The sequence below is a fragment of the Chelonoidis abingdonii genome, chromosome 4, assembly GCF_003597395.2.
Source record: "Chelonoidis abingdonii isolate Lonesome George chromosome 4, CheloAbing_2.0, whole genome shotgun sequence".
Classification (NCBI taxonomy): Eukaryota; Metazoa; Chordata; order Testudines; family Testudinidae; genus Chelonoidis; species Chelonoidis abingdonii.
Genome location: NC_133772.1, coordinates 132317237 through 132344309, shown reverse-complemented (window position 1 = coordinate 132344309; position 27073 = coordinate 132317237). Strand labels below are relative to the sequence as shown.

The 27073-nt window shown below is 44.6% G+C and overlaps 1 long non-coding RNA gene across 4 annotated transcripts in view; it reads right to left on the bottom strand.

Moving 5' to 3' along the window:
* The window catches only part of LOC142046791 (uncharacterized), a 156234-nt gene that overhangs the window by 93321 nt on the left and 35840 nt on the right, over positions 1-27073 (bottom strand). For 3 of the 4 annotated variants that reach the window (XR_012655838.1, XR_012655841.1, XR_012655840.1), the window contains exons 3-4: positions 17039-17138; positions 1305-1388 (exon numbers count right to left, since the gene is read on the bottom strand). This is a non-coding gene — a long non-coding RNA (uncharacterized LOC142046791). Of the gene's footprint in view, positions 1-1304; positions 1389-17020; positions 17139-27073 lie in introns of all 4 variants that reach the window. The other variant, XR_012655839.1, reaches the window with a different exon arrangement.

Below are 27073 nucleotides of genomic sequence, written 5' to 3'. Positions count from 1 at the left end.
TTCTGTGGTTAGAAAGAGGATTCCAGTCTCCAGGACTGTTAATTTGACACTTAAAAAAAAATCCTACTAATGACTGCTTCTTGGAGCAGCTAGTGCTAGAACCCACAAGGGAAGGAAGGAAAGTAGCAATTCTTGATTTAGTCCTAAGTAGAGCACAGGATCTAGTCCAAGAGGTGAATATAGCTGAACCTCTTGGTAATAGCAACCGCAATATATTTAAATTTAACATCCTTGTGGTGGTGGTGGTGGGAATACCAATGAAGCCCACCAGAGTAACATTTAACTTCAAAAGGGGGAACTACACAAAAATGAGGAAACTAGTTAAACAAATTAAAAGGAATAGGCATAAGAGTGAAATGCCTGCAAGCTGCATGGAAACTCATTTAAAACACCATAAGAGAGTCTCAAATTAAATGTATACCCCACATTTAAAAAAAAATAGCAAGAAAACCAAAATATGTCACCATAGCTAAACAACAGAGTAAAAGAGGCAGTTAGAGGCAAAAAGGCATCTTTTAAAAATTGGAAGTCAAATCCTACTGAGGAAAATAGAAAGGAGCATAAACTCTGGCAAGTCAAGTGTAAATGTATAATTAGGCAGACCAAAAACAAATTTGAAGAGCAACTAGTAAAAGATTTTAAAAAATTCTGCTGTCAGTTTTTGTAAGCACATCAGAAGCAGGAAACCCGCCAAACTATCAGTGCGGCCACTTGACAATCAAGGTGGTAAAAGGAGAACTCTAGGGAAATAAGGCCATTGCAGAGAAGCTAAATTAATTCTTTGCATCAGTCTTCACTGCAGAGGATATGAAGGAGCCTCCCACACATGACCCATTCTTTTTAGGTGACAGATCTGAGGAACTTGTCCCAGATTGAGATGTCAATAGAGGAGGTTTTGGAACAAATCAATAATTTAAACCAGGACCAGATGGTATTCACCCAAGATTTCTGAAGGAACTCAGATACAAAATTGCAGAACTATTAACTGTGGTATGTAACCTTTCACTTAAATCAGCCTCTGAACCAGATGACTGGAGGGTAGCTAATGTAATGCCAATTAAAAAAAAAAATGTTCCAGAGCAGATCCTGGCAATTACAGACCAGTAAGCCTAACTTCATTACCAGTCAAATTGACTAGAACTATAGTAAAGAACAGAATTATCAGACACATAGATTGACATGATTTGTGGAAGAAGAGCCAACGTGGCTCTTGTAAAAAGAAATCATACCTTAACAATTTATTAGAATTCTTTGAGGGGGTCAAACATGTCTATAATGGTGATCGAATGTAAATAGGTACTTACACTTTTAGAAAGCCTTTGACAAGGTCTCTTAAGCAAAGTAAACTGTCATGGGATAAGACGAAAGATCCTCTCACAGATCAGTAACTGATTAAAAGACAAGAAACAAAGGATAGGAATAAATAATCAGTTTTCAGAATGGAGAAAGATAAATAGCCAGCAGCAACAAGGGCTGGGTTCAGTATCTTGGGGTTCCTTTTCAACAATACCACACAAAACCGGCTCAAGCCCCCACCCAGTGACCGGGGACAATTACATACCACCTCACTGAGAGGCAATACTTCCCCTCTTGTAAGCACAGCATCTGACTGTAGCAAAAACTTTTAATAAAAGTAGGGAATTAACTCAGCATTAATTTGGGAAAATGCCACAACTAGGGCTCATAAACACAAACCATGAGCAAAAGACCCACACCCAAGTAAGTTAAGCTGTGTCCTTTTCCTCTCAGGGTCTTAAGTCCAGCAATGCAAAAGTCCCTTTAATATGCTCATCCCTTCTCTGTACCCCACTCACAGTTGCTGTCCTTGGCTAATGCAGTCCCAGAGTTCAGAGGTTCATCCGCAAAGTTCACCTCCCACCCTACGTGGAAGGCAGGGGGTGGGTAAGTAGGCACCTCACATGCTGCACTGCTTGGGCACTTGCTCATCACCCCAATGGCAAATTGCCAAGCCTCTGCAGGGCTCTGGTCTAGCCCCTCTGCTAGCCACCCTGCTAGCCACTTGCCTCACCTGTCTGCTAGGTGCCCTGCTGGTTGCATCTCTCTGCCAGCCACCCTGCTAGCTACCCACTTGCCAAGATGTCTTCAGGGCCCCCCCACACACACACTTAATGGAGCTCTCAGTGATTTCAGCTGTTAGTGGGGAGGCTCACTACTGGTGCACATGGGGCAGTTTTTTGCAATAGAGACACTGTCCAAAGTAGGTAAGTATCAGTGATGTTAGCTCTGCAGCATATAATAAGATTCTCAATTGAGTCTAAATTAACTTTTATTAAAACACAAGGAGAAAAAGAATCAACTAGTATCTCAGCCCTTAAACCCTGCCTGTCCACCCACCCACCCTTTGGAACCCATGTCCCCTACCTCGTGAGAGCCGTTCAGTTGAGGGTGAGTCCCTCCATTGGGGTAGGCCAGGTACAGTTCTGCTGCCCTCAGTTCACACAACAAGGATAGCAACACTTTATTACTCCTGCCCCAATAACAAGGAGACTAGGGATCCAACACCAGCCACAAGTGATCATTTGGGCAAGTAGTCCCATCATGCTGAGCACCTAGGCAGAGTGGGTGTGTCCATGCAAACAAGATCAGCTTCTAGAGTCTTTTTCCATGGCTCATCACTAGAGGTCAGGGGAGAGCTCATCCAGACTCCGCTTACACATACAAACTGATAGGATGTAAATTAGCTATTACTACTCAAGAAAGATCTTGGAGTCATTGTGGATAGTTCTCTGAAAACATCTGCTCGATGAGCAGCAGTCAAAAAAGCTAACCATGTTAGGAATCATTAGGAAAGGGATAGATAATAAGACAATAAATATCATAATGCCACTACATAAATCCATCATACACCCATACCTTGAATACTGTGTGCAGTTCTGGTCACTCCAGTTCAAAAAACAGAAAAAAGTGATACTAGAATTGAAAAAGGTACAGACAAGGGCAACACAAATGATTAGGGTATGGACCAGTTTCTATATGAGAAGAGATTAAGAAGACTGGGACTGTTCAGCTTGGAAAATAGGCTTCTATAGTGCGGATAAAATAAATAAGAAAGTGTTATTTACCGCTTTACATAACTCAAAAACCAAAGGTCATCCAATGAAATTAATAGGCAGCAGGTTTAAAACAAACAGAAGGAAGTATTTCTTCACACAACATATAGTCTTCTTCTAGACTCATAACCAGGAGATGTTATGAAGGTCAGAAAAATATAACTGAGTTCAAAAACGAATTAAATAAGTTCATGGAAGTTAGGTCCATCAATGGCTATTAGCCAAGATGGTCAGGGATGCTCCCAATGGTCTGGGTGTCCTTAAGGGTATGTCTACACTGCAACTGGACACCCGCAGCTGCCCTGTGCCAGCTGACTCAGCCTCGGGCTAAGGAGCTGTATAACCACAGCATAGACATTTGGGCTCAGGCTGCAGCCTGAGCTCTGAGATTGCAGGGTCCTAGAGCATGGGCTGCAGCCCAAGTGCAAAAGACTACACTGCAATTAAACAGCCTCTTAACCTGAGCCCCGCAATCCCAAGTCAGCTGGCACAGGCCAATCTTGGGTTTTTAATTCCAATGTAGACATACCTTAAGTCACTGACTGCCAGATGCTGGACCACTTGATAACTGACCTGTTCCGTTCATTCCCTCTGAAGAATCTGGCATTGGCCACTGTCAGGATACTGACAGGATACTGGGCTGGATGGACATTGTCTGACCCAATATGGCAGTTCCTTATTAAACGTATTTATTATGCCTTCAGCTGTTAAATGTTTAGCCATTGTTGGAAGAGCTCAACTCAGTCACACTGCTCCCTAAAAATAGTGCATCTGAAGTGGGCAAGAGCAAATTAGAGAGAGACAATTCTCCCGGCTCATTTTGACTAAAAAACTGCATGGTCATCAATGTTCCCGAGGTCTTTCTTATGCATCATCTATCATTAACTTGATTTTCTTTGACACAGTCAGAAATGCTGATTAATTAATGTAACAACTGCACCTGTTCTGGCCTTTTGTGAGCAGTTGCATGAAAACATGCTTACCTCAGTCCTCAGACAGCAAGCTTTCCTTTCAAGAGACTCAGAGACATGGCAGCTTCCTTCATGAAATAATTCAGAGTGACAGTTTGCTGTACTGGAATGCAGTGTTCTATAGAGAACAGTATCTCATTTTCCAGGAGAGTGCTGTTGCACACGGAAGCACCGGCACTCCCCCAGCCATGTCAATCCCATCTTTCAAGGGGGAAAATTGTAGAGCAGGAAGGAAGTCTTTGGGAGTGGTCATAATTTTCAGTGTGTGTGTACAGGAAATGTTCACATCAAAACCCAACACTTCAGTGTGTGTGTGGGAACAGCCAGTATAATTACATTAGGAAAAATGGTCCAATGGTTAGAGTACTAGCGTAAGACTTCGGTTCAAGTTCCTGCTCTGCCACAGACTTCCTGTATGACCTTGGGGAAGTCACTCTGTGCTTCCATTCTCAGTCTATAAAGTACATTAGCATGACCATACTGGGTTCAACCAATGGCTATCTAGACCAGTATCCTGTCTTCCAACAGTGAGTGGGGCCAGATGCTTCAGGGGGAATGAACAGAACAGGGAAATTATCAAGTGATCCATTCTCTGTCATCCAGTCCCAGCTTCTTGCAGTCAGAGGTTTAAGGACACCCAGAACAGGGTTGTATCCCTGACCATCGTGGCTAATAGCCATTGATGGACCTATCCTCCATAAATTATCTAATTTTTTTTTTAACACAGTTATACTTTTGGCCTTCACAACATCCCATGGCAATGAGCTCCACACGTAGACTGTGTGTTGGGTGAAGGAGAAGGGATACCAGCACTGCACTGCCTCACAAGGGTTTTGTCATGCTAAATAAAAAGTTCTTATAGCTCAGAGTCAGCTCTGGACATGGTATTAAAGCAAAACACCCACAGCTTCCTGTATGATGACTCCCAGACATTTCCCTGATGGGTTCGTATATCCAGCCTTCTGAGTTTGACAATACCCTCAGCTGTGGTAGCCCACATAAATTTCCTGAAGGGCCGGCTAACAAGCCAAGTCAACGGAAGCTGTGGGGTCTCTTGCTGCCTTAGGGAAGGTTTTAACCATCAGCTTGCTAAGAGGACCATGTGGGGTTTAGCTCCAGTTACCAGCCTGGCAGGAATGAAGGGTTTCCATGGCATCTGGCTGTCAAGCCAGTTTAAACCGGTCTGGATGGGCAGCCTGGATGCTGTAATTAATTCCATGTGGGTTAAGGGGTCCACATACTCCCCACTCAGGGCACCACAGCGATCAATGGGAATTATTAGTATCCTGCAGGAGGGAGGGATGAGCGCTCTTCTATCCCTAGCATGACATGGCTCTTTCTTAGGGCCACTAAGTCAGAGACCTTAAGTCTTTTGTTTCCCATTTCATGCAGACCCCACATTCCTCCCAGAATGTTCCCCCGAAGTCTGTCTGCCTTCCGTACATTGCAGACAGAGATTTGCCTGCTGTTATTTTCACCCTGCAAAGGACCCATGGCTAAGCATTCTGAGGCTGACACTTCCTCCCCTAGTAGCCAAAAGCCAACTACAATTCAGTTCAGCGCCGAGCCACTCTCTAACCCTCACAGCCTCTGTATGGCAATCCCAGAAAACCACCACCACTGCTGCTCTGCAAATCAGCCGTCGAGCATTACTGAATTCTCATGCTGACACCACTCTCCCTAAGACCTTGCACCACACGATTTCTCTACAGGATCTCCTTTGCCTTTGCCGTCTCGAGCCACCTGTAATAAAGGACTGAACCATTTCAATTCCAATCTGAGTGTTTATTGTACTGTTTGATCTTGAAACAGTCAGCATACCTGCGCTAACCAGCCCAGGGAGATCAAAGCTGTACAGTGCATCCAGGAGCAGCATTCCCTCCACCTTCAGCTGAGCCTGAGTAAGGCTCACCACTCCAAACACACCCCTGGGAGCAGGTGTTGCACGTCTCTCACAGTTGGCATCTACAAAGACCTGTGTAATGCATGAGTTCCTTTAGATTAAACGCATATACACATCTCTGTGTGACATTATATTACACTTCTCATGCATGTCATGATGCACACCACATAATACAATATAACATGTGTGCACCTGGTCACATTTTTCATCTATGCCAATCTTTTAACAGGTCTGTCCTGTCTTCAGATCGCAACACTCTGAGGCATGGGCTACACCCTCACACACCTGCCTGCGAAGGCTACTAGCCCTTGCACCTAGTCTCAACTGACTCTGCAGCACTGTTATATTCACAACACACACACACATAAGTTAGAGAAAAACAAATACTCTTGCTGGAAAGCTGCAATATAACACTTCTTTGTTTGTTGAAATTCAAAACAAAACCACACAAGAACCTCAAAACAGAGAGGGAGAAACCTGGCTGCTCCCTGAAACAGTGAGGCACAACTCAACCCACCTTAGTCTAGGCTGGCTGACTGCAGAATCTAAACTGCCTACATCTAAGGACAGATATCACACTTCCCTTCAGAGTCCCATTGCCTGCGAGCAGGACCAGGAAACTTTACTCCTAAAGCAGTAGTCCCCATACTTTTGAGGGTCACACCCCCCGCCTTACCCATCTGCACCCCCCAGGAGCTGGGGCTGGGAGTGGGGCCATGGCTCCACACGGGGGGTAGGACGCAGACACGGGTAAGGGGTCCGAGGCTGGGACTGCAGTTGGGGGTGGATCTGAGGACAAAAATGGGGCCACGGCCAGAGGCTGAGAGTGGGGTTGGAGCCACAGCAGGGCTGCATTGGGGGCTGGCAGTCGGGCCCGTAGCTAGTGCAGCTCCACTCCTGGCCTTGCCCCAGGCTGGGAACAGAGCCATGGCTAGCGGCCGAGGCTTGGGGCTGGAACAGGGACAGAAGCAGAGCTACACCGAGGCTGGGGAAAGGGCCAGCCCCGGGGCCGGGAGCCAGGGATGCGGCTGGGGGTGCGGAGGGGCTGGATGGCGCTCCCTCCCCATTGTCATGGGGACTGGTGTGGGCCTTGCCCTGCCCCCCAGATGTTCCTCTACATCCCCCTTGGGAGGGCATGAACACCCCACATTTTGTAGACCTCTGTCCTAAAGGGACAGCTTGCAATTCCAGCACAGTCCTCAATACACCACAGTAAGGAATCCTCAGCAATGAGAACTGGCATCTTTTGGGCCATGGCTCTTCATCCCTCCAGACAGTCAGCAGTGCTCGGTGGCTGTGTGGGAGACAGCATACTGTCTGCTCCTAAGGGACAGTGCAAGGTGACCACTCCCTCCTGTGCTTTGGGTAACTCCAGGAGGGATTCTGTCTCCTGGAGTTCCCCTGCCAAGGTGAGCCACTGACTCCCAGACCTCCACCCCACCAGGGTGTTTCAGCATTGCACCACTCCTAAGTCCCAATACAGGCCAGTGCCTTTATAATATCAGTTGAGCCCTCAGGTTTTTAAATACACTTTTCTCACCGTGCAATTTTCATGATACAGTTCTGCCCCTGTGAAATGTTCCATCTTTCAGTTTTATTGACTCAGACTGGGACTGCATTATTTTGTGAACGAACAAATTATGCGGAGAAATGCAGTGCACTATGCATCCTTATATGATAGGAGAAACATGCTTTGGATTTATACATGGATTTTTTTTCCATTGCCTCCCCCTGCCAAATTGTAGACACTAAACAGCTTTCTGACTCTGAAATATCTGTTGTACAGCTGTCTCTCTGCTTAGGGCTGAATGAACCCTGGGTGCCTCATGCAGACTGGAAGGGGCTAGAATCTTCAGGAGGAATTCTGGATCAGGCAGCCAACAATTCACACAGTGTGTCTGCTGCACAGCCCTTGAAGACGGTGCATCATGCTCTGCTCTCCTTGGGCAGGATACGAAATGAGTGGGAGAGACCACTTCCCCTTCTCCCCCCTTCCTGCTCTCTGGCTGCCAACGCCCATGGGATAACTAGGAGTGGATAGGCCTTTGGCTTCCCAACTCCTTGCTTCCTACTCTCACAAATGAAGCCTCTGCTGATTAGTCATTCTAGTTCAAAATTAAGATTAAGTGCTGGAGAGCATTGGGTTTGAGCCATACATCACCAGATCTCTCTTTGCACATAGGATCTAAATAACATTAGCAAAGTTCCATCCAACATAGGCCCCTGGTGTACTAATAGCTTCCAAACCAGTATTAAATGGGACTTAATGTAAACAAGTCACATTTAACCCTGAAGTTTACATAGCAATTCACTAATGGAATTTTCAGGGTCACAAAAAGGAGACCCTAGCTACATAATCAGATTTCATCTCACTAAGAGCATTTCTCACATAACATCAGGCTTGATGGGGGAAGCCTTTCCTGGAAGAAGAGGCCTCTGTGCATAGCACAGCCACCCAGAATGTGGTTTGTACAGATATTCTTTCCATTTTAAAATTGTCACCTAAACACATCTGCAGATTGTAAAATTAGTAGGGTCAACCAGTCTTTGGAGGTGCAAGTGACCTACTGGAAGGCACTCAAATACTACAGTGATGAGCGTGGTTTAAGAAACTAAATAGAACAGAACAGGAATTCATTCCACATCCATTCAGAAAAAGTTGAATGAAAGTGAATAATAAAGAAGCACTTCTGTTTTATTGCTAATGTTGCACTTTAAAGACCACCCAATTACAATACACAGGCACATTGTTAGCAAATCAGGCAGCTGGTTTTATGAGCTTAACAGAAACTAATTTCTGATGACTGGATCATTAGGGGAAATCTTGCTCTTAGTTACCCTGGTGTAAATCTGGGGTAACTAACTCCACAGAACTCAGTGTGGTTACTCCTGATCTACTTCAATGGAAATAAGGTCATAATCTAACCCTACTAGTTTTGAATGTTTGGGGGGTGACTTTATCCCAGATGCAACTCTACCAACTTAAGTTGAATTACCCCCAGGATGAATTTGGCCCACTGTTGCTACTGTAACCCAGTGGTCTTTGTGTTACATTTCTCTTTCTGTTTAACCCACAGAGGTTGTGAGTCTGTTACAGCCCACAGTTACAAAGCCTACCTCTTTAGCTCAAGCAGTAAAGGTCCCTGGTTTAACCCCTTGGTGTTGGCCAAGGTGGTGGCCATTACACTATCATAAGTGCAGCTCTGCGGCAGAAGTACCCAGGGGTGGCAGGTTTGTATAATTTTTGGTGGTGCCCAGAACAGGTCCAAGTCCTACTCCGCACACACCTGCCTTGTAAGCTGATATATTTTTTAAAATAATGTAAAAATGTGAGGGATCTGGAGTGGGGCTGGGAATGAGGGGTTTGGGGTGTGGGAGGGGCTCAGGTAGAGAGTTGGAGTGCAGGCTGCAAGTTGAGGCAGGGGATGAGGGGTTCGCAGTGCAGAAGGGGGCTCAGAACTGGGGCAGAGGGTTGTGGTGCGGAGGCTCTGGTTGGGGGTGCAGGTTCTGGGGTGGGGCGGGGCCAGGGATGAGGAGTTTGGGCTGCAGGCACACTGCCCCCAGCTGGGGCCAGTGAGGATTCCCCCCAGCCCTGTCCCCACAGGCAGCACACTCATGTTGCACCACTGTAACTTCACGTGCTCCTAAGGCCCTTTCTTGTCCAGGAAGCCCCCTCACCTCCCTGTGGTGGGGGAGGAGGGCTGCCATCACATGTGTGCCTCCTCCCCAGCTACTGCCCCTCACTGTAGCCTCACTGGGGGTGGGGGATGGGACTACCTCTTGCCCAGCATGGAGCAGGAATGGTAAATGCAGGGGCGGGGGGGCTTGTGCTGGTGGAGGGTCCCGACGGAAAAGGGAAGGGTCCCTCCATCCAAGGCGGAAGGGCATAGGCAGCCTGCCCTGGAACTAGTGATGGGGGGTGCTAGGATCCTGCGGCAGCAGTTGATGCCAGGAGCTGGCAGAGCACAACACAGCACAGAGCTGCAGGGGGCAGTCACCTGCTGCCCAGGGCACAGGCAGGGATGCTTGGGGAAGGCACATGGGGGCAGCAGGTGGGGCTGGCGAAGAGGGCCAGCCCTGAACATTGGTGGAGCCAGGCTCCCAGGCCCTGAATATTGCTGGAGCACAGGCATCATGGGACCATATAACTCGCTGCCCCTGGAAGTACCACTGTAGACAAGTGTGACGGAGTTCCCTCACCACTCATGGCACCTCCTCCTGGCCATCCTGGGGATTAGCCCTGCCTGGTGCTAGACCTCCCTCAGCAGTCTCTCTACCCACCTTCTTCTCTGTCTGCAGCCTCTCTCACTCTTGGAGGAGCAGCTTCTGGTTCAGGGTTTGGCTCGCTGGCCAGGTCACTCAGTTCCTCTCCTTCTGAGGAAATCACAGTCCTTCCAGACCAGTTGTCTGGGTGACATCTCCAACACCCTGTGCCACTACTCACTGGCTGCTAGGGGAACCCAGCCCCACCCTCTACACTGGGCTTCAGCTCAGGGACCCTATAACATGCAGCCTGTGCTATCTTAGCCCTTGCTGCTGGGATTCTTCCTCAATAACTGTCTCCTTTCCCTCTTTGGGTTTTCCAGCCCACACACCCTCCTCACAGGATAGGACAGGCCATAGAGTGACCAGATGTCCCAATTTTATAGGGTATCAGAAGGGTAGCCGTGTTAGTCTGGAGCTGTAAAAGCAGCAAAAAGTCCTGTGGCACCTTATAGACTAACAGACGTATTGGAGCATGAGCTTGTATCCAACGAAGTGGGTATTCGCCCATGAAAGCTCATGCTCCAATACATCTGTTAGTCTATAAGGTGCCACAAGACTCTTTGCTGCTTTTACAATTTTATAGGGACAGTCCCGATTTTTGGGTCTTGTTTTTATATAGGCTCCTATTACCCCCAGTCCCCTGTCTCAATTTTTCACATTTGCTGTCTGGTCATCCTAACAGGACAGGACTAGACTACAGCATAGTACAGTACAGTACAGCCCAGCCCAGTTGCCCTCCTTCCTACTTGCAGGCTGCAGCTCCTGGTCTTTTTACAGTCCCCTTCTGTTCCTGCCCGGTTGAGCCTGCTTCTAATTAGTAGGTTACAAGAAGCCCACATCTCTCCCAAACTTGCTGATTAATTAGGCCTGCCTGGCCTAATTTACTATCTCAGGGCCAGCGTGGGGAATACGCCTCATCACAGCAACTAACTGGTATTTTAACCATTGTTGTCTAGCCTCGCTCAAACAGGTCTGGATAACATAGTGGTTAAATGCTGAGAGGCTGCTGTGGGGAGCCCCGGGCTCAGGTGGGGATTGAAAGGGCCCAGTGCTTCTGCCGCTGCGGGAAGCCCTGGGACCTTTAAATCACCACCAGAGCTCCAGCAGCTGGGCTCGGGCAGGGATTTAAAGGGCCTGGAGCTCTGCAGCGGCTGGGAGCCCTGGGCCCTTCAATTTGCCTCTGAGCCCCAGGGCTCCCAGCTGCCTCTGCAGCTGGTAGCTCCGGGGTGATTTAAAGGCCCTGGGGCTCCCAGCCCCAGCCAGAGCTCCAGGGCCTTTAAATCTTGAAAGGCCCCGCCTCTCCGGTTGAGGCCACAACTCTTCTGGTTAAGACCACACCCCTGCTCAGGACGCCAGTGTACCGGTAAGTCCTTTAAGTTACTTTCACCCCGGTTTTGACTCAGGTGAAGACACAGAATTTCTTGTCCTGTCTCTATTATTTTTAATTGTTTAGGACTTTTAAAAATGGAAGGAGAGAAAACAGAAATAAAAAATACTTCCCTAAGGCCAACTGTGCAATCAGCTTGTTGCTGGGTACGTTCTCTGTCACCAAGGAGGCCTATATCCTGCCAGTGTAGGAGAGATGGATTCAAAGATTAAATAGGTCTAATTAATTAATTTTTTTAATCGCTTTACAGACCCAGAAATTATCACATAAACTGACAAAGTGATCTCTGTTTGCTCGGTTCCCACACTAGAGTGTGTCTGGTTTTGGTCATGACTGAGATACTTTAGCAAAATGGTACAGAACCTGCTCACACTGTGCGCAAAATTTAGTAAAATGGAGTAATTCATATTGAAATAAATTGAGACTTGTGCCTACTTATTCCAGGGCTGACTTTGGTACTATAGATCTAGTTCTGAGCTTCATATTTAGTCTGTCACTTGAACAAGCACTTCCACTTAGCATTTTAGAATACAGGAGGAAAGATGAACGAGCTGCTTGTCATCTTTAATTCATAAAACCCAAAGTTGAATAGGATCAAAATCAGACACATTCACTAAATCCCTACATGGTGAACACTGTGACAAACAGTCATATTTTCACATATATATTTACATTCCTGGAAATGCAAATGTGACACAAATTATTGCTAGATAAATGTAACAGCTGAATGGGGTCTCATATCTATAACAACAATTTGCTGTACCCAGAGCTAAAAGCTTATACGTTTATATCACTGTCAAGTGAATTCAATTTGCAACTAGCAAATTATTTGCTTGTACAGCACCTTTGAGCTGAGGATCTGAAGTTGCTTTGCCAAGTGGAGTAAGTATCATTATCCCATTTTCCATCTGGGAAAACAGAGGCACTGAGAACTCTGCAGTGAAGACAAGCCAACTTGCGCTTTTACTTGGCTGTTGCCCCTAACCTAATTCCTTCTCATCTGAGTTGAGTAGTGCTTTAAATTCAGCCGAGCTGCCCCATTTTGGGATATAGGTGAACACTCGAGTGCTATTGCACCTACTTTGCAGTGAGGACACAGGCTAAACCACTAAGTGCTGATAGTCCACCAGAGCCTTCCCACAGTGGCGCCTGTGTGCCCAGAAGAACAGACACAATTCACTAAAAAACAATCAGAGCAGCTTTGCTCACTACAGCCCAAAGAACTGTGAGATATGCCCCCAGACGTCCTAGTGACATACATGGTCGAGTGCACCACCCCCATAGATGTAGTCACTTGGACACACGCAGGTGGCTTTGCAGTGGGGTTGTTCACACTTAAGTTAGACTAACTGAGATGCTCAGACCAGGGTGCTGATCACCTGAGTCAACTCTGCAATGAAGACTAACCTGGCAGGTTACCTGACCATCCACCATCATGTAGCATGTCAACGGCAGAGCCAAGAATAGAACCCTGGTCTCCTGAGTCCCACTCAGCTGCTCTGTGTGTCACAAGGAGTCTACATAGACCCTTATGGTTCCTATTAATCAAGAAGCACTAATTGATTATTTAAAAGTTGCTATATTATTTAAATCCATGTCCTGCCTGATGGCTGATGAAGTCCTTTTTGAGGGGAGGGATGGGGGGAAGGGGAGTAATAGCATTTCTAGAATTCCGCCTCTCACTCTGACTGACTTTCTGCAATGTCATAAAAAGATGGCCCCCCTCCTGACAAACAGCGATGATGTCTATCATTAATAAGAGGGTAAAGATTCTTCTCCGCGTTCCTCAGTTGGCTGATGTCAGTAAGGGCCCAGGCATAAGGTGCTGAGCAGTTTCCACTCCTGTTGAATACACTCAGCTCCTCGCAGGATTAGGGCCTTAGTAAAGACCACAACATTTTGACGCTCGTTTCTTAGGCCCAGCAAAGCTTGCAGAACCCCCATTTAACCTGAAATACATGGATGATCCCATGTGCTTAAATCCCATTCAAGTCAATGGGGTTATGCATATGTTTAAACATTTTTGCTGAACTGAGGCCTAAAGACTCAATCCAACTCCCATTAAAGTCAATTGAAAGACTCCCATTTGGAGGACTCCAAAAGGAATTGGATTGGAGCTGCATGTAAAATAATTTGTGAATACTCTCTTGATCAGGTCATTGTGGTGTTTATTGTATGCATATATTGTGTTAATTCACTGATGGGTTTGTTCGGAAATGCACCACAGAAGAGGGGGTGATTCCTGATATTCACATCTCCTGGAAAACACTTCAACGGATAAAAGACAATGCAGAGACATCTGCTTTGAAGAGCCCTCTGGACGCCCTTGTGACCTGTCCAAACCAGTTTAAACCAGGCTTAAGAAGCACAGGAGAGAACAAAGAACATTGTCACTTTTTAAAAAGAGACATTCTCCCTGAAATAGGGAGACATGGTTTTGACCTAAGGGGAAGCCAGACTCCAAAGGTTGGAGTGTCTAGGATAAGACAGGCCTGCTTAGGACTATAGGTAGGATAGCTATACATATAGAGTATTTTAAAAAACCTCTTCTTTTATGTGCTGTCTTGTTCCTACTGTTAAGATTAAACAATATTTTGTTTTAAAAAGACTGCTTTGGATCACTGTGTATTCACCACTGGTCACAAGCTCCTGGAAGGAAGAACTGCAGGTACTGAGTCCAGTAGGACAAGTTCGGGAAGTCCAGTTGGTGCACTGGATAGTGTAGCCTAACATCTGGTCTAAGAGTGGGAGAAATGCAGGATTCCACCCTCAGGAGGTAAAGGTGTGAGGAGTAAGACCTGTAGGAAATGCATTCAGAGACCAAGGAAGGGGTCAGAGGTGCAAGGTAGCTGGGAACTATAACATATTGGCTGTAGTGTAGTGGGATGGTGTGACAGTGGTGAAGTTCCTTTGAGAGACCATCGCAATAAAAACATGTCGGAGAAGGTGAAAGCAAGAGAAAAAAGTGTCTGGTATGCTTTGCTGGAAAAGAATAGGAAAAGACACACACAAAATAAATGATAAGCAGTTTAAGAAAGACCAGTTAACAGAGATGTGCAAAGACAAGTAGTAATTCTTTTGCTCTATTCTGCACTGATTAGGCCTCAACTAGAGTACTGTGTCCAGTTCTCGGCGCCACATTTCATAAAAGATGTGGACAAAATGGAAAAAGTCCAGAGAAGAGCAACAAAAATGATTAAAAGTCTAGAAAACATGACCTATGAGAGAAGATTGGAAAAAATGGGAGTTTGTTTAGTGTGGAAAAGAGAAGGCTGCTGAGGGGGGACATGATAGTTTTCAAGTACATAAAAGGTTGTTACAAGGAGGAGGGAGAACAATTGTTTTTTTTAACCTCTGAGGATAGGACAAGAAGCAATGGGCTTAAACTGCAGCAAGGGAGGTTTAGGTTGGACATTAGGAAAAAATTCCTAACTGTCAGGGAGTTAAACTGGAATAACTTGCCCAGGAAGGTTGTAGAATGTCCATCATTGGATATTTTTAAGAGCAGGTTAGACAAACACCTGTCAGGAATGGTCTAGATAATACTTAGTCCTGCCATGAGTGCAGGAGATTCTCAAGGTCCTTCCAGGTCTAACAGTTCTATGAAACAAAGAAAGCTAGACTCTAAGGAGCTTAACAAGCCAGCGCTAGTGACTTCGCTGCATAAAACTGGCCCAAACCAGTAGTAGCAGGGCAAGGAGGTGACCCAGGGAACTGGGGAAAGAATAGATGACCAGGACAGGGACAGTTTGGGGATGACTTCCCAGAGGGCAGGGGGAAAGAGTACAACAGGATTGTATGGAGCGACTGGAGTAGCAACTGGGGAGAGAGAAAAGCTGCACCTGGAAGCTAAACAGTTTGCTGAGCAGAAACAGAAGAGAGCAGTCCAGAAAATGCAATGACAGTATGAACTGGAATTGGAGTGCATGTGCCAGTAGCACACCAATTCAGTAAATGGGAGGCAGATACCGTATAATTGGCTCCTTGGGCAGACCAGATTTTAAGTTATTATCCTGCTATAGGATGGGGATAACACACATGTATTTTAAATGCTTTTGAGTGAGTTGTGAATTGAACCAGGTGACCGAGAATATGGCTTTGGGATCTGTCTTCTTTCTGATAGGGAAGACCTCGGATACCTTCAGTCATATAGTGAGAGAGGACCATGGAAATTATGAGCACTGCAAGCAAGTTTTCGTGCAGAAGTTTAAATTAACACCAGAAGTAGATAGGAGGAAATTTCAGGAGCTTCAGAAAAAAAGAGAATATGGATTATGCTGAAGTTGCAAACCAATTTAGGGATTACATGGGGGAATGGAAGGGCAGGTACAATGGCTGATGAATCTTACGACATGAGGAGCTTGGAGCTATGTTATAAACTCTGCCTTCTTGACCTAAAATCTTGGTTGATGGACAGAAATCCTACAGATGTAAGTGGCTGGCTGAGTGCCTATTTAAAATGATTATTTGCTTAGTTATATGTGGAGGCACTTAAAGCAGAGGCATCTTTTTATTATTTATATCTAAATAAATAGAAATAAAATACAAAACCAACAATTTGACTTAGAATTATTTCTAAAAATCTATGTGTTTCCTAGGCGGAATTTTGCAGAATAGATTCAGTGGCAGTATACCAACCCCACATGACCTATATCATGGACAAGCCTAGCAGTACTGTGTGACGAAGTGGGACTGTTTTTAATGTTTCCTCTGAATACTGTGCAGGGGCCTCAGTTATGGCCGACCCTCTGTCGCCTGGCAACTAATGGCCTGGGCCTTTTCCCTATTCAAGGGGATGCTTATTGTGTGGGAGAACAAAGAGATCAGGTGACCTCCTGTCCCAGAAAAGATACAAAGCCGAGAGAGGAAGGGCTGAAGGGGTTTTTTTTGGCAGTTTTGGAAACTGGCTGAAAAATGGATGGGAGCCCCAACGGGGCTTGGGCCTCCCGATGAGGCTGTGGCCTCCCTGGGGCCCCAGATGGACCTAACTAAAGGGGGTCCTGTTGTCTGTATCGGCAAGACTTGTTTTGGACTGTGTTCCTGTCATCTAAATAAACCTCTATTTTACTGGCTGGCTAAGAGTCATGTCTGACTGCGAAGTGGGGGTGCAAGACCTGGTGGCTTTCCTAGGACCCCGCCTGGGCAGACTCGCTGTGGGAAGCACACTGAGGAGCATATGCTGAATGCTCCTAGGAGAGACTCAGGAGGTGAAGCCATGTGAACTTCTTGCCCTGAAGATAGTCTGCTCCGAGGGAGAGGAGGCTCCCCAAAGTCCTGACTGGCTTTGTGGGGAGCAGTTCCAGAGCATTGCCTGGGGACTCCGTGACAACCTGCTTATAATTTAAGGTTGCTGGACACTTCCCATTATAAGACTGTTTTCAGTGGCTTAAAACTATAGTTTTGTTTGTATCCACATACTTACATATGGTACTTTTTATACCTTTTTAACAAGGCTCTCAGAATATACATTGACGGCTGTTCAGGATTTTGTTCTTTTAGTTCTTGCTTCTGATGTATCTACCCACTTGTTTGACATTGCTCTGGGGAAAAAACAAGAGTTTATTAGATTTTATAAACATGATAGGCTGATGAAAAATTATAGCTTAGCTGAAGCATGAAGAAGATGAAAAATAGCTCTCTATTGACACGTTTGACAGTTATTTTTGCAACAAATTGGAGAATTCGAGTTTAAACATAGAGAGGGAGAGAGAGAGAGAGAGAGAGAGAGAGGTCACACTGGTCTGAACTATACTTCTGAGATCCCAAAATCATTTTTTGTATCACAAACCTCATCATGGTATCTGAGCTCCTGTTTGGATGAAATACTTGGTAAGACGGACTATGACGTCTACTACTACTAATATATTATTATTTGGGCAGTCAAGTGATTAAAAAATTTAATTGCGATTAATTGTGCCTTTAAACAATAATAGAATACCATTTATTTAAATATTTGTGGATGTCTTCTACATTTTCAAATACATTGATTTCAATTACAACACAGAATACAAAGTGTACAGTGCTCACTTTATATTTATACAAATATTTGCACTGTAAAAAACAAAAGAAATAGTATGGTATATTTCAATTCACCTAATACAAGTACTGCAGTGCAATCTCTTTATAATTAAAGTCAAACTTACAAATGTAGAATTATGTACAAAAAATAACTGCATTCAAACATAAAACAATGTAAAACCTATAAGTCCACTCAGTCCTAATTTTGCCAATTGTTCAGACAAACAAGTTTGGTTACAATTTGCAGGAGATAATGCTGCCCATGTCTTGTTAACAATGTCACCTGAAAGTGAGAACAGGCATTCACATGGCACTGTTGTAGCCGGCATCACAAGATATTTACGTGCCAGATGCACTATAGATTCATACGTCCCTTCATGCTTCAACTACCATCCCAGAAGATAATACATCCATGCTCATGACAGGTTCTGTCCTGTCCTCCAGTGGTTAAGGAGAACAATTTATCACCCTCCTCTTTATAACAACCTCTTCCGTACTTAAAGACTATTATCACATCCCCTCAGTCTTCTCTACTCCAGACTAAACAAACTCAATTTTTTCAATCTTTCCTCATAGGTCATGTTTTCTAGACCTTTATCATTTCTGTTGTTCTCCTCTGGACTTTCTCCAATGTGTCCACATCTTCCCTGAAGTTTGGTACCCAGAACTGAACAGAGTATTACAGCAAGGCCGCATCAGTGCTGAGTAGACCGAAAGAATCATAGAATATCAGGCTGAGAAGTGACCTCAGGAGATCATCTAGTCCAACCCCCTGCTCAAAGCAGGACAAATTCCCAAACAGGTTTTTTTTCCCCCAGTTCCCTAAATGGCCCCCTCAAGGATTTAACTCACAACACTGGGTTTAGCAGGCCAATGTGTCTTGCTTACAACAGTCCTGCTACTACATCCCAGAATGAGTCTTGCTTTTTTTGCAACAGTATTATTTTGTTGACTCATATTTACTTTGAGATCCACTATAACCCCAGATCCTTTTCTTCAGTACTCTTTCCTAGGCAGTCATATCCCATTTTGTATTTGTGCAATTGATTATTCCTTCCTAAGTATACTTTGTATTTGTCCTTATTAAATTCCATCTTATTCATTTCAGGCCATTTCTCTAGTTTGACAAATTCATTTTGAATTTTAATCCTGTCCTCTAAAGTGGTTGCAACCCTTCCTAGCTTGGTATTGTCTGAAAACTTTATAAGTATACTCTCTATGCTACAGCTGAACCTCAGAGTTATGAACACCAGAGTTACGAAAACTGACCAGTCAACCACACACCTCATTTGGAACCAGAAGTACTCAATCAGGCAGCAACAGAGATGATTTTTTTTAAAAAAGGCATATGCAATACAGTACTGTGTTAAGTGTAAACTACTAAAAAGTAAAGGGAAATCAGCATTTTTCTTCTGCATGGTAAAGTTTCAAAGCTGTATTAAGCCAATGTTCAGTTGTACTCTTTTGAAAAAACAAACAACCATAATGTTTTGTTCAGCGTTACAAACATTTCAGAGTTACAAACAACCTGCATTCCCGAGCTGTTTGTAACTCTGAGGTTCTACTGTATTATCCAAATCTTTTAAGATGATATTGAATAGAACTAGACCTAGGACAGAGTCTTGCAGGACCCCACTCACTATGCCCTTCCTGCTCAATTGTGAACCATTGATAACACACACACACATTTTATTGTCAGAGGCCATGGTCCCGCAGTGAGATCTCCACGAGCAGATCTGTGCACCAGCACAGATTCCCAGTAAAATTAAGAAGGCTTCCTGCCTGGATGCAGAAGTCCAGCCTTGTGGATCTTATCATTGGATTAGGGCCAGATTTTAGACTTGGCTTTACCTTGCATATATGGTGCTTCCTCTACATAACTCCCAATATTAATGGCCTGAATCTCAAGCCTACTGTGCAGAACTGACAACGAAATCATTAGATCTGAGATCAGAGGGATTGCAAGGTGAAACTCCAATAGGATCCAAGATCTTCTGATTACTAGCCCTGTGCCCATCACCCTCTGCCTCATTCAGTGCCATCAGAAATACAGAATCAGGACATTCCAGATTGTGGAAATCTTTACTACAGAAATGAAATCACTGGGATTTCATGTTCCCTCTGTTGCTTATGTCTTTTTTTCTCCCTAGGATGGCGATTTTGCCCTGTTTGATAGGCCTGTGTGGTAAATATGAACTGTGTCAGACTGTGCTGTGCTGGCAATACAACTTAGTCCTGATTTGATTGCAACAGTCTTGCTATGCCAGTTTCTGTAGCTCAGATTCCCTAAGCGTCCAGTGAGGTGTTTGTGAACCACTCTCTTCCACTACTTGTGTGTGACTGGTCACCTCCGCCACACGGTATTGTTTGGGCTCCCTGGTTTTATAACTGAATTTGTTTAAACAGAACACCACCCAGTGAATGATACATTGTGATGATGCCTGTCCATGCTCAAGCATCTTTGCTCGCCTGCCAACATGGCTCTCTGTACCAAGAACAGCCATTCCCCTAACATTGCTGCAAACAAAGACTCACTTGTGTGAATGTTTACCAAGAGCAACTGGACAGTGCACAGTAAGCAGGTGGTGCCCCCGGCCCCCTCCAAACACCACTGCACATACTGAGAGCCAAAATGAAGTCACCCCTCCTGGGGTCTGAGTTAGTCACTCAAAGGTACTTCCAGAATCCCACAAAACCCCAGCCTGAGCCTTATCCTTATCCCCAGACTTAGCTACCCCTCCTGACTGGTTACACTGACAGTTTCTTCTTTCAGGATCAGTCTGTCCCCCAACCGCTCTAACTCTTGCTTTGCCTGAGGGCAGCTCCCCTTTGCTTTATACCTGTGTGTGGAAAGAAGCCAGCTGTACCAGCGAGTCAGCAAAGCCCAGCGAGATCACCACCTGCTAACAGGTGTGATTTTCAGGCAAAATCTGCCAGCCTGATGCAGTGATCCAATTAAGCAGCTGTTAGGAATCTGAGTGCATGTGCTTGTAAATACAGTTTTGTGGTGTCCACTCAGCTCTAGGGAAGGACTTACACACCCACTTGGAGCTCTGAGGCACCCCTTTGCCTGGGTACATATCCAGCCTGCTCTTGCAGAGGTGCACATGATGGACAGAAAAGGCTATTTTCCCACCCCCACTGTGTACCTGCAAGGAAGGCCAGAACTGTGCCCTAACTGATGCCTCTAGAGAGCTGAGCACTTAAGGATTCACATTTCCATCTTGTTATTTCAAGCGCCAGATATCACCTGTAAACAAGTAACCAAGACAGATGCTTTTAATCATCTCTCTGCTTTGGTTTAAGTAGCCATTGAATGGATAAGGTCAGCACGTCCTTTTATGGAGCCAGTAAACTCCAGAGGAATCGCCAGAATAGACTGCAAAGAGAAACAGAGTGACTCTGATCACAGGCACTGCATAGCCTACATGGTTACTCAGAAACCCAGCTCTCTTAATGATAATACTTTGCACATCACATTAAAAAAAAACAAAACAAAATAAAAACCTCATGGTGATTTAAAAACATTAACTAATTAAACCTCACAACACTCCAATGGGGTAACTATATTTTATTATATTAATTTCACAGATGAGCAAATTGTTAATTGACTTGCACAAGGTCATAGAACAAGGCACCAGCAGAGCAGAGGCTAGAATTCAGGAGTCCTGAGAACGATACCCCTGCGCTAACCACTAGAACACTCTCTATTCCACAAGAAAGCCAGTGGCAATTTATGGAGGCACTAAATCAACTGGTTAGAACAGGCACCTGGGAATTGTCTAGGTCGGGACATAGCTGGGGTCCAGAAAGTGACTTCTGCTGGAAGGACAGTGCTAATGACAGTCTCTAGATTGGCTGATGCAAGCAGCTTCAGAGGGTAACAGCTGTTTCCTTCCCCTCAAATCCGTAGCACATTCAGCGCTGCTGAGATGGATGCACAGAGGGATGACTCATGAAGAGCCCCAACTGCTTCTGTGGGATTTGGCTTCCTTACAATGAGCTGTGATTTTACCAGCAGATGCAGTGAAGGAGAGGCACTTGGGAGTCCTCCAACCCCAACAACTCCACTCCCTCTACCCTATTCTCTTCACCATTAGCACTACTCCGAACACGCTACTTATGATGAACATTCCTCCTCGGATTAGAAAATGCTACTTTCTCCTACAGTAATACAAATCACACGATCACAGATACTAACGGCATTCCAGAACCCTGCAGCATACAATAGCATTACTGCTGAGAATGCCCCAGGATCCAGGCTCCTGTGCAGGCTTCCCTCCTAAAGCACTCCTTCCTGCTGGGAATTGAGCAAGAATCTGTCCTAGAGCATTTGCCTGCTACCTGTGTTAATATGGCAGTAGATATGAATCTTACGTAGCCTTGGCCGCTGGTTAACTTTAAAGATATTAGCTTCATTGCCTTTCCTTTTGGCTGTGCTTTCTTATAACAAGATGGTGCTTTATAAGATTTGCAGGTGTTGCACTCTCTGTTTCACTGTAATCGTTGCTTTATCGTCCAGTAACAGTGACGTATTGCCCTTGAGATCTTACAATCACAGACAAAATTGCTGATATGAATGCCGCCCTCATCTTTGCTCAGGGAGCGGGGCTTGAATCTAAGTGTAAATCCAGATCCAAATCACATAACTAACCTCTGGTTCTATAATGGGTTGAATCAAAATCCCTGATGGACAAACAACCCATATTTTAAAGCATTTGACCCTCAGATCAAGTTCAGAAGTTTGTGACTAACCTACTTGCAAGATAGAGTATGTCTACACTGCATTCGGAGGTTTGATTGTGGCATGTGTAGACAGACCTGAGTAAATTTTAATTTAGCTAGCTTGTGTATCAATAGCAGTGAAGCCATGGCAACACAGATTATCACACAGGCTAATTGCTCAAGTATGTATCCAGGCTCCCTAGTGGGCTTGTATTCAGGTGGCTAGCCCATGCTGCAGCCCGTGCTGCCACAGTTCTGCTACTCTTGGTGCCCAAGCTAACTTTAATTCGCTACACATGTTGCAATCCCACATCTTCCTGCAATGTAGACATACCCTTAGCAGGCTCATATCTATTTGCAATGTGTTTCAGTCCTGCTCTCTCCTGCCATGGTGTTGGAGAATATTTCACAGTTAAATATTCTGAATAAGAACAAGATGTTCTTGAGACACGACTCCCAGCCATGATGACTGGTGTGGTTGTTTTGTATCATGGACTACGCCTCACCGGTGACTGAACCATAGTGACAATTTAAATTATGTCACTTGTGACTCATTTCAAATTGATGGAAGGATCCTGTCCTGTAACTCACACATCTATTAGGGGGTGACACCCTGCTACATTTCTTCCAGTTCTTTAGTGCTTGCCATGGAAATATTAACTGGTAAATATTTCTCTTGCATCTCTTTATATACACCCCAATATAAAGCGGTCCTCGGGAGCCAAAAAGTCTTACCGCGTTATAGGTGAAACCATGTTATATTGAACTTGCTTTTGCTTTGAGCATTTCCGTTTTTAATAGTCAGCAAACATGCCTGGCCCTGCCCCCTATCTGACCCCCACATACTTCCTGCCCCCTGGCTGACCCCTCAGAACCCCCATACCCCCCCACTCCTTGTCCTCTAACTACTTCCTCCAGAGACCCCCTTCTCCTAATCACCCTTCCCAAGACCCTGCCCTCTATCTAAGCCCTCCTGCTCCTTGACCCTGACGGCCCCCTCCAGAGACCCCCCCCAACCCTAATCACCCCCAGGACTCCCACGCCCTATCCAACACCCCCATTCCCCATCCCCTGCCTGTCCTGCTCCCAGAATCTCCGAACCATCCAACCCCCACTGCTCCCTGTCTACCCCCCGAGACCCTCTGCCCCTTATCCAAGCCCTCATCCCTGGCGCAGCACCCTTAACATGCCGCTCAGAGCAGCATGTCAGAGCCAGACATGCTGACGCTCTGATCCGCCGGAGCACACAGCCCAATCCCCCAAAGCGCTGCTTTACCAAGTTATAGCTGAATTCGTGTTATATCGGGTCGCGTTATATCGGGGTAGAGGTGTATAAAAGAGGGCAGTCTTAGAAGTTCTGATCATTCTAACATATAGTCAAAGAAAGACTGTGTTTCATGAATTTTCTTAGTAGAATTATAGCAAAAAGTTATTTCCTCTGATGTTCATTTCCATCTTTACAGGAGAAATACTTCTTGCATGAAAGACAGCAGAAGCAGCTGATTTTTATGGCTCATTTTGTCAGCTATTAGCCAATCTGAGTGAGCCAAATATACACTAACAACTGAGAGAATATTTATAGAAATCTTAACACTTGACATGAACCGTAAGCTACTTCAACAAAAAATGTTTAGACTATATGAGGACATGTAACAAAATGAAAAAGGCAGCAGTGCCAATGATACTTAATTATGGGAAAATGAAAGGAAGCCTTTACCTCTGGTTTGGCATCATCCCAAAACACAGAATTAATTCCTGGGAGGGCGAGAGAAGACAAAACTAGAGAGGAAACTGAAAACCATGATAATGAAGGGGCTGAAAACTTTTAATTGACCAGATTTCAAACAAGGAAACCCAAGCTTTGTCCCTACCAAGAGCTGCACTGGCAGCTATCCAAGAGCTCAGGGGCTGCACCTAGAGGAGAAGACTGCAGCCAATCTCAACTTGCAGGTGTGACTCATAGCGACTACAGGTACTAGCATGGCAGGTTCTCAAAGTCTGACCCCTTCAGCTCAAGACGGAATATAGCAGTGTTTTCCAAAGTGCATGGCATATCCTGCAGAGGAGGAGGCATAAAGTCCTTGATTGAACTAACCTAACAGGGCCTCATCCTCCCTGATTGAACTAACCTCATTATCTGTAGCTTGCTTGCTAGCATATATATACCTGCCCCTGGAAATTTCCACTACATGCATCTGACGAAGTGGGTATTCACCCACGAAAGCTCATGCTCCTAAACGTCTGTTAGTCTATAAGGTGCCACAGGATTCTCTGCTGCTTTTACAGATCCAGACTACACGGCTACCCCTCTGATACAGATCTAACATAGGGTATTTCTAATGCACCGATCATTGGGGTATCTAGCCAGGAGATAACTGATGGAAAAGAACTTTTTTGCTTTCATAGCCCAGAGTCAGACGGTCACGTGGTAAGAGAGTGGTAACACTGCAGTGTCACAACAATGGCACCATGGTGGCCTGGCTTCTTGTTTGAACAAACCTAATAGTGACAGAGAAGGAGGAGGATTTGTACACAGTCATAGGTAGGGAGTGAACCTGTGGTTGGGATGGGCACCCATTTGTACATATTTTTAGGCATTATGACATGATCCTCAGCCTTGCAAATCTTGCTGAGCAATTCTCAATGTGGTACTAGGGAAGAATAAAAGTGCCAATAACCAAGGAATGTTTTTTTATGACATTAAGGGCCCAGTATTGCTCTCACTGTAGACAATGCAATTTGGCCTGGATGTTAACGTGACAACTTTCTTTTGTACATGTAGAAATTTTGTTATCATAAGTGAAAAGCAATCTAGTTCTCCTTGTACCTGCAGTTACTTTAAATTAACTGCAGGGGGTAACCTTTTGCTGCTGATTTGTACTTGTTCATATATCAAGAGAAACTGTTCAGTTTAACTGGTTAAACAGCAAATCCAGCTTCTACAAAACATTTTTGTCAGAATCTAAAAATGAAACACTGGAATTAGACACAATTGTAATATGCTTTATACCTGAAGTTGTTTTTCTATCATATACATTTCATTGCTTGGCGTACTCCTTACTATTCAGGGTGAGGAATATATGTATTCATACACACCCGCTGCAGCATGCAACATTAAGATTTGGTTAGGTAAAGATTTAGAGCTCTGTTGCAAATACAGCATAGGCTCCTGCAAACCCTTACTCGCATGAATAGTTCCACTGAGTAAGACTTCCTGGACCAGGTCAATGCTTTGCATGCGATAAATAATATGTAAAGTAACTGAAATTTCAGGTTAAAAAACTAGATTTATTGGCAAACTATTGTTCACAAAACTTCCAAACACCAATTCTTAAATTAATGCAATAGAAACAGATTCAGCTCAACACAATGGGGGTGTACGGCCCAGAACTCCTCCACTGTTAGCTGATCAATAACGCCATGTCTTTTGCAAAAGTTACTGGAGAAAACCCTGTAACAACACACTTTTTAGATTTTTAACTAGAAACAAATATCATTTGTAAATATAATTTAATTCCCCCTTCCCCTCTGGCAAGTGCCTAATGGCAGCTGTGCCAAACAATGTAAGACAGGGAAACACTCATTTAAATTGCTTGGGTTGGGCCTGTTTTAAACTCACAGGAGACACCACGTCCACAATGCCACAGAAATACAGTACACTCTACCTGACAATGAATATTAGTTAAAAGACTTAAAAGCCTCACAAATAGAAACCTCTTAAAAATTACTAGCACATGCTCATTTTACTGTTGCAAACTCCCAGCCTGCATCTATTTCAACCATCTGTTGCATCCAGCAATGTTACCAACACTTGCAGTTTTATTGCAAGTTTCACAACATTTTTTTGTTTTCCTCCTATTGAAAGTACTTATATGGCCACAATCACTGTAGCATCTGAACACAGCACACACTTTAAATGTATTTCTCCTCACACACCCCACTGAGGTATGGAAGTAACATCATCTCCTTTTTACAGATGGGAAAACTGAGACACGGCGAGGCTAAATGACATGCCTGTGGTCATACAGGAAGCCTGTGGCGGAGCAGGAAATTGAACCCAGCTCTCCTAAATCCTATGGTAGTACCCTAGCCACTGCACTATCCTTCCCCTCACCTCATGAAGTTGTGATTATGTGAGACTATCAACTTTGATTTAATAAAATAGAGTAAGTTTCCCACTCTTCTGTCTGCAGAGAAAAGCTTGAAAATGTGAGCCCTAAAACTCCAAAACACAGCAGACAAATAAAAAGAACCCAAAATGTATTTTAAATGTTATTTTTAAGCCAATCTTGGCACCTGACTCATGATTTTTGAATGCTTGGGTTGTCAATACCAAACCCCAGCTTAAAAGAATTCCAGTTGTTTGAGAAATACATGTGTTTCCAGAGCTGGTGACACACAAAGAGTAAATAAAATGAGTTACATTAGCTTCATCTTCCTTGGAAACATTAAGAACATGAAAGTTTGCCTAGCAGAAAATGGCAAGGCTAGTGGAGAAAGAACACAGAATCATATAAGTGAAGACCTGTGATGTCTGTGTCATCCCTTCCTGCATCAATTTTGCTTTGGGGGTGTGACGTTATTGATATAAACTGGGACCATACAGAACATGGGTTGCAACCAAGGTTCTGTAGTGGCACCACATTCTATGTAAAGGGGGTCATATAAGGTGTCTAAGACCAGGTTACGGGTTACTGGTTATGATTATGCTGTCTGTATGTCTGTATCATTT